This window comes from Cucumis sativus, chromosome 4 (genome assembly GCF_000004075.3).
Source record: "Cucumis sativus cultivar 9930 chromosome 4, Cucumber_9930_V3, whole genome shotgun sequence".
Lineage (NCBI taxonomy): Eukaryota > Viridiplantae > Streptophyta > Magnoliopsida > Cucurbitales > Cucurbitaceae > Cucumis > Cucumis sativus.
In genome coordinates this window covers 20,740,673-20,749,188 of record NC_026658.2, presented here as the reverse complement: position 1 = coordinate 20,749,188, position 8,516 = coordinate 20,740,673, and positions in this window count along the sequence as shown.

Sequence of the window (8,516 nt, the reverse complement as noted above, 5' to 3'; positions counted from 1 at the left end):
ACAATTTTAAAATTTAAATTTAAATTATTATTTAATAAATTGTTTAGAATATAAAATAAAAATAAAAATCTTGTATTTATATTTGGAATTATTTGGGGAGAGGATCTAAAATTTAAATTCAAATTGTTATTAAAACTATATTATTTATTATTTAATAAATTGTTTAAAATATAAAAAAGCCGAAAATTTTGTATATATATTTGTCTATATTATAGGAGAGGTTGCTGCAATTTTGTCCAACAACAAAATAGTAGATTTAGTTAAGATTTACCAAATTTGAATGTTGTTTACAAAATAGAGTGAATTTGTGTTGTTTACAAAATCCTGTCTCTTTTTTTTTTTACCTATTGTGAAATTCACTGTATTTGGAATATGTAGATTATCCTATACTAATGGGATTGATACTACATCTTGATGACCAAATTTTTTACCTTTTCGTGTGTCTCATTCATACTCGATATGTGTGTTTAAAGACATGATGAAAATGGTATAATGTCGAATGATTGGAATATGTTTATATAATGAATGACTATGAAATTTTAAGAAATTGTGGATCATAATTACAAGTGTATTTGAGACTATCACTAGATGAAAATAAAAGTGAATATTAACATAATTTAAAAAAACAATAGTTCTTGTTCGTGTAGTTGTTGACTTTGTTAACAATCCCCAAGAAGAACAAATCAATGGTCAAACACCACATAATAATGTTATAACAAATGAACCTGTAACTGAAAGACCACAAGAAATATAGGTAAGAAGATTTGTAAGACCAAGAAGATCAACTATTTCTGATGATTATGTGGTTTATTTGCATGAGTCAGAATTTGACTTAAGTATTGATAATGATCCGGTTTCGTTTTCACAAGCCATTAAAGAAGATAATTCTTTTAAATGGTTAGATGTCATGAAAGAAGAGTTAAAGTCTATGAATGATAATGAAGTCTAGGATCTTGTAGAATTGGCTAAGGAAAGTAAAAGACCTTGGGCGTAAATGGGTCTTTAAGACCAAACTTGACTCATATGGCAATAACGAATGACACGAGGCTAGACTTGTTGCCAAAGGTTATACTTAGGAAGACCACATTGACTACAAAGAGACATTTTCTCATATCTCGTAAAAGGACTCATTAAGAATTGTTATGACTTTAGTAGCTCATAATGACTTAGAGCTTCATCAAATGGATGTGAAAACTGTCTTTCAAAATGGGAATTTAGATGAAGAAATGTTCATGGATCAACCATAAAGTTTTATGGTTGAAGGAAAGTAACATATAGTGTGCAAATTAAAGAGGTCAATATATGGACTTAAACAAGCTTCCATGCAATGGTATTTTAAGTGCAATGATACCATCACATCTTTTAGTTTTAAAGAAAACATCATTGATCGATGTATATACCAAGGATCAGTGGCAGTAAGTTTAATTATAATCCTTATTCTATATGCTTACTTACAAGAGATCTGATCATCTTGAGGTGATTAGATATTCATATTCAAATTTTGCCAGATGTGTGATTACACAAAAATCCATTGGCTATTTGTTTCGTTTAGTTGAAGGAGCAACCTCATGAAAATGTGTGAAGTAGTGTATTGTTGTTGCATCCACTATGAAGGTTGAATTTGTAGCATGCTTTGAGGCTATAATTCATGTTTTATGGTTGTAGAACTTTATCTCAAGACTTGAAATTGTCAACAGTATTGCCAAGTTGTTGATAATTTATTGTGATAATTCTGCAGTAGTTTTCTTCCTAAAAAAATGATAAGTATTCTAAAGGTGCTAAACTTATGAAATTAAAATACTTTGTTGTTAAAGAAGAAGTTCATAAACAAAGAGTGTCAATCAAACACATTAACACTAAACTTATGATTGCAGATCTACTAACTAAAGGATTACCACCAAAGATATTTAATGATCATATTAAACGTACGAGCATTAGTAGATATCATTACTAAAATTAATATTATGTTATTTGACACTTTGAGCTCATTTGTTTATTGTTTTTGATTTTATCTCATGGTTCTATTCTTATGATTAGTATATACATAAATGAATTATGTTAAACAGAACATCGTCTTTGATAAAGACACTTATTGTTGGACCGTTATTAATTATCTTTATTATAGATCATGTTAATAGAAGAATTATTTTAGTGATACATGGAAGGGAGTATGTTAATGCAATGATGTATGACCACCATGATCCATTAGTAGTTTCTTTGACTTGACATGATATGTTATGAAGTCAAATTTTGGGCATTATGTTTATGAACGTATATGGCGAATTATGTCAATGAGCCAAGTGGGAGAATGTTAGATTTATTTTAAATATAATATTATTATTAATGTGGTCGATATGCATTATATGCTATTTTATCTCTTTCGGGCCTATTATTTTATTAGGTCCATTAGGTAAAAAGATAATGCCCTAATTAAACACAATGATGAGTGGTGTCTATAAATAGATCTTTAGCGATTGATCCTCTCACTGCCTTATTAAGTAATTCACTCTTCCCATCAAGAAAATTAATTATGTTAAGGGAGGTCAAGTGAGAGAAACAATCCCTGAGAAGACCATTCATGGATCAATGTATGTGATTCTCTAACTAAGTTTAATTTGTAAAAATCATGTAGTTCAAAGAACTTGACATTTATTGTTTTATACAATGTTATGGTTTAATTGTATAATCATGAAACTAAAGTTTACAAAAGAAACTTAAGATCATTTTGTCATTCATGGCTTTAAGCTAGACTTCTCTCGGCTTGTAAACTTGCCTAATTTCCTTTTGGTCCAAAATTTAGGAAATGGATCTTAAATTAACCTCATAGACCTTAAATTATAGTTAAAATATAGCTTAGAAACTCGAAAGACATCAAACTATGCCATTCTCACTATATAGGTAATAATTTGAACACATAGCGCAAATTGGCCCATAGGTTTGACATGCATACCATGATGGACACTCAACACGCTTAGCTTATAACCTCATAGATGCCTTACGCATGTGTACAACATGCCATGTCATTTGCTCGCACGCTAACCCACATAATGCTTCCTTCTGTGTATTGTGGCACTTTACGCGTTGGTCACCTAATTTCGCACGCTTACCTCTTTAACAACTCATCTTATGTGCATACAACGCTGTCTTGCGCCTTAACTTATGCCTACACCCTGTTCATGTGACTTTGCACCATGCACTTGCTTCCTCGACTATACTTCTACATGTTCTAAACCCTTTACCCACACACCCTGATCTGTCACACCTCGCCCTAAACACCTGCTTGGTCGTCTCGAGATGTGGTGTGATGTCAGCCAAAGTTGTTTGCCTCTAGAACAACCTCAATTGACACATGACTTGAAAACATGAAACATTCAATAATGAAAATCTTTAACCTTGAAATACTTAAAATCGTAGTGTGACCCATTTAAATTTCTTTTTGTTGAAACCAAGTGAAAATTATATCAAACATAAATCTATAAACACTTGAATAACAACATTAATATTTTAAAGTAAACAAATTCCTTTTATGATTGAAAACGAAGTTGGCATGGCAACAATATGTTTAGCACGCAGAGATCCACAATTTGTACATAGAAAGTGGGAAAATGTTTTTGAAAGGGTAAGTTAAAAGACTTAGTGAGCAACGATTTTAGAAAACTGGTTTTCGTAAACATTTTAATATAAAACTGAAGCTTAAATACATTTGTCATAAAACAATGGAAATGTTATCTTTTGTATTTTTGGAGACAGTACTCCATAGCGATGGGTAGTATGTACCCCTTCGTTTGAAGACGGGACAGTCGATGGGAAGCTATCCCCCTCCTTTACAGCATAAATATATACCATTCCTGATGACCCATAGTTAAAAAAAAGTTCGTCAACCATACCATCAGTATGGAGAACCACATGTATACAATATGTCTCATGTTATATTCGGGCATGACACAAAAACATTTGAAAACATTGAAATATTTCCTTGAAAGTATTTGAAATATTTTATTGATCATGATATCGTTCAAACATGGTATCAATTGAAAACAGTTCATAAACATTTTATCGTAAATCATGACTTGAAATAATAGCTTGGAAATCATATTCATAAATCATTTAAAACATTTTATTACTCACAAACTGTTGCTTGTAGAGCTTGAAAACATGTTTAATAAATCATTTTAAAATCGATGTGTTACTCATAAGCTATTGCTTGTAGAGCTTGAAAACATGTTTAATAAATCACTTTAAAATCAATGTGTTACTCAAAAGTTATTGCTTGTTGAGATTGAAAACATGTTTAATAAATCTCTTTGAAATCAATATGTTACTCACAATACTTTTATGTATCATTCGTTGTAAATTTCTCTTGAGCCTCCTTGATATGAAAAATTCATATTTATTCCTTATTTAGTCCCTTGAACATGAAAATATCCACAACTTCCCTTAAATATTCCCAAAACAACCTCTATAGCATAATAATTTCGCGCATCTCGCTTAATTTCTTGTTTAGAATACATGACCCAACTTAGAAAAATCATAACTTACAATCAACATCTTTTTTTATAACACTTCCTTCTACAAAGTTACTCTAAAATTTCTTAAATTTCTTACCTCAAAATTTCAGAATAAAAAATTAAAAGATGAGCATGTATCCTTTCAGGAGTACACCTTACTCAGATTCACCCGAGAATTGACCTTCTCGCCTTCTCTTAACCAAAACGCCAACCTTCTCGCATCCAAAACGCCGAGAAGTCCTCCTCAACAAACTAGACACAATTTTTTAGCCTTTAAGACTAATTTGAGTCAATTTGATCAAGTGAGTTGTGAGAAATCTTTTATCGAAGTTAGCTAAAACACCTAACCTTTATGATCCTCTTTTCTCGCGAACCTTAAACGCCTGAAACCCCTTTCTAACCTATATAGCCATTTAGCCAAGCCAAGACAACCTAGACACATCTTCAAGACGCCAAATAACTTCTTTAGAGGTTATTTCCTTTCCTTAGGCGCCTAATGCTAACCTCTAAATGTCCAATGTGCTATTCTTTGATACTTAGTCAATTTTATTTCCAAATTTTTCTTAACTCTAACTTAAACTGTATTTTAACATTTTCAAAGAATTTAACTTCCTTAATCCCTTAAATCTCATTTTCTCACTCGTTGAAGAAATAAAAATTCCCATATTTTTTTGTATCCTTAATAAACTTCAAACATCCATAATTTTGGGGTTTCACACCTTCAGCTGGCTGACTACTTACACGTGCATGGAACATCACATAGTGCTTCCAACTTTCACCTAAAATTCCATATTCAACTTTAGACCAAATAACAGAAAATTCACTACTCATAATAGATAGTTTCCTGCGACAAACATGTTCTAAATCCTCTTTATTTGTTTAATTAAAAGAGATACCTTATAGATGTCGTACTTGAGTATTTATCACATGTTCCAAAACTATTTAATTATGAACAAATGTGAGATCCTGATCGCATTCTGAACAAATCTACAGTTAATTCTTTCTCAAATGTAATACTCATATCTTCTATCTCATTTGCTTGTTAAGTATTTAGGAATGCTAAGAATTGGCCCAAGAGTCTCGGCTAAGTCCATTATCTCCGAACAATATCCAGATGTATATCAAAATGAAATAAGTGCTCGAAAAGACTGAGGTGTTGAGACTCGGTCTTGTTTAGCTAAGAGAAAAGACATAGAGCTTTCGAGTGTAAAATCTTGGGACAACCTTGTGAAGTTTTGGGTGAGATGGAAAATAGATAGAAAATCTTGAAGGTAAGGCAAGAGCATCTCAACACTTGCCGGCCGAGTTGAAAAACAAAAATATTAGGAGATATGCTCTCGAACCATCTCGAGGTTGTGTTTGGTCAAGATTGGAAGAACAGAAAGGAAAAATTTTAGGGTTCTTAGGCATGATTGTAGGTATGTCCAATTAAGAAGTGTGAAGATCTCAGAGGATCTCACACCTTCCTCAGCTGAGATCACTAAAGGACACATGACAAATAGATTCCTTGCAAGTGTTGAAACTAAGCAAGAGGGTCGTCCGACCAAGTTCCATTTGAAGCATTTTCAAATCTTATTACCAACATTTAGAAATCACATGAATTATAACTTCATTTTAAAATCAAGTTCAAGACTTATATCACATGGAAACATATTCATTCTCGTAATCTCATCACTTGAAATAATTGACTCAACTTGAAATAATGAATTATACTTTACTATAATGCCTGTTCTGGTAAATTATTCTGTGGCAATGAAGCAAACTTGATTTATTTAAAGCACTTGATAAAAGATCCCACTTGCAAGGCATTTTCATCTAAACCTTTCAAATGTTTTGTTTTATCTCTCTTCTAGGTAGCGAAGGACATTCGATGTTGAACTTGCTGTCTTGATTGTCTATCGTGCCTCCTTAATCACATCATTTTGGTAGTGGTCACTGTTATCTCGCATGACATGTAATAGCTAGGAAAAAAAAGTCAAGTCATTGTTTTAAGTCTATATTTCATTTCTTTTGATAGACTTGTGTACTAAGAACCAAATGTACCCTTGCGATTTTTTTATTTAATGAAGTTTTCTTCTTTCATTCAAGTTCAATTCCATGTTTAAATTTTTTGGTATAAGAAGTTGTTCTTCTTACTAGCGCCCAGTGTGCTACCTCACAAGAAATACCTGTTTTGAGTGACCAGGCGGCACGCCTCCACTAGGTCGCATGAAGTGCCATTTGGAGCGAGGTGTGACATCAATTTATAGATAAGATGGTACGCGTTCAATATGATTTACCCATTTATGGCTTGTAGGTTCTCTTGAATTTGCCACTGCACCATGGCATATAAAATATTAGATTCAGACTTAGTGGATAGTGTTGTGTGTGCTTATATCTAAGTCTATGTGGTGAGGCATGGTCATTTCATGTGAGATGCTCACTGTGTCTCTCGTCCTCACGTAATTATTAAGTCCTTGTTGACTACAAGTGTTGCTATTGCTTGCCCAAGTATAAGTGAAATAATAGATTTTTTGGGTTATCCATGGTCGAAAAAGGAAATTGATGTCAAATTTTAGTTCTAAGACTTTCTCTTCATTCAGGCGATGTAAAATAACTATTTATACATTAATGTAAAGTATGATTAAGCTAAACTACGATCTACACTAGAGATTGTATAAAAGGTGGATAAGAATGGGGGCGAGACGGATAGTGAACTAACCTGTGTTAAGAAAGAGTGAAAGAAAGTCTTTGTGTTATTAGGCTACTAAGTCATGCGGCAGCCTAGATAGAGATTAGTCAACTAGGTTATGATTAAGGTGAGCATTTTTCACTGCCTTAAACGCCACACTTGTTTGCCTCACGAGATGCAAGTGAATAAGCTTGATTAAACGAGTTCTATCTAGAAGCGTTTACTTACAAGAATTATAGCACTTCTCTTTTAAGGGTGACGACCTCTCAGTGCCAAGTACCCACAGTTGTTCTACTTTCGAGACACAAGTGATGAAAGTTATCTCACCAAGGTAGAGTTTGTCTTCAAGCTCCTCCTTGCGCTCGTTAGCCATATTCTTGCTACTTACTCTCTCGAGCAGTTGACGATATACACTGGCCAAGTGATGATTATAGTTCCACTAATGTGATAAGCTTTATAAGCTTAGCTTCTTATCAAGAACTTATCACAGACATACACTATAAATAACACATTGACATATGAATAGTAAAGGATTGTTGGATTGAAAAGATATAAACATGTAATATATTAAAGAATGTAGGCCTTAGGCCACTGTACGATATGAACAACATATATTACAAATAAATACAAATATGGAAAGTAGAGAAAAGGAACATTACAAGTTAGGGGAAAAGGAAAAATGATGGAATATTCTATGACTCTAAGCTTTCACTCACATATTGACCGAAGAAGAAGAAGAATGATTTTACAGATGGCGAAAAGGGTACTCCTTGTCGCCACTCTCTAATTTTTGGCCCATTCATGCCCCATTTGGTCGACCCATTTATATATCTGACCTCTCTCGAAGTCCACCACTTTAATTGGTAGGGAAGGAGTCCTTTTATAGGCCACTTTCAGTGGAAAATTTCTATTTTTCTTATCATGTTAGCGTTGATTGCAGCCTTTTCAAGTCACATCAATTCCAACTACTATTCTTGAAAGCATCTCACCTAGAAGTTAAAACACTAAAAATAGAGTGAAAGATGTATGAAAACATATGTAAAGTGTATTTCCTAATAATTATGAATTTGCACTAGAAGCTACGCGTTTTGACATAATTACCACACATTTCGGTCCCATTATTCTATCTAAAAGACTGTAATAACTTGTATTTATACAAGTTATACACCAAGATTATCACAGTACAAGGTGATGGGCATATGCATATTAGGAACAACTTTTAGATCTATCATGAACTTCCTTAGCCATACTGCTTCCTTCGCTGCTTCATAAGCAGCTACGTATTCAGCTTCTATTTTGGAGTTAGTTAGACAAGTTTTCTTTTCGCTTCTCCACAC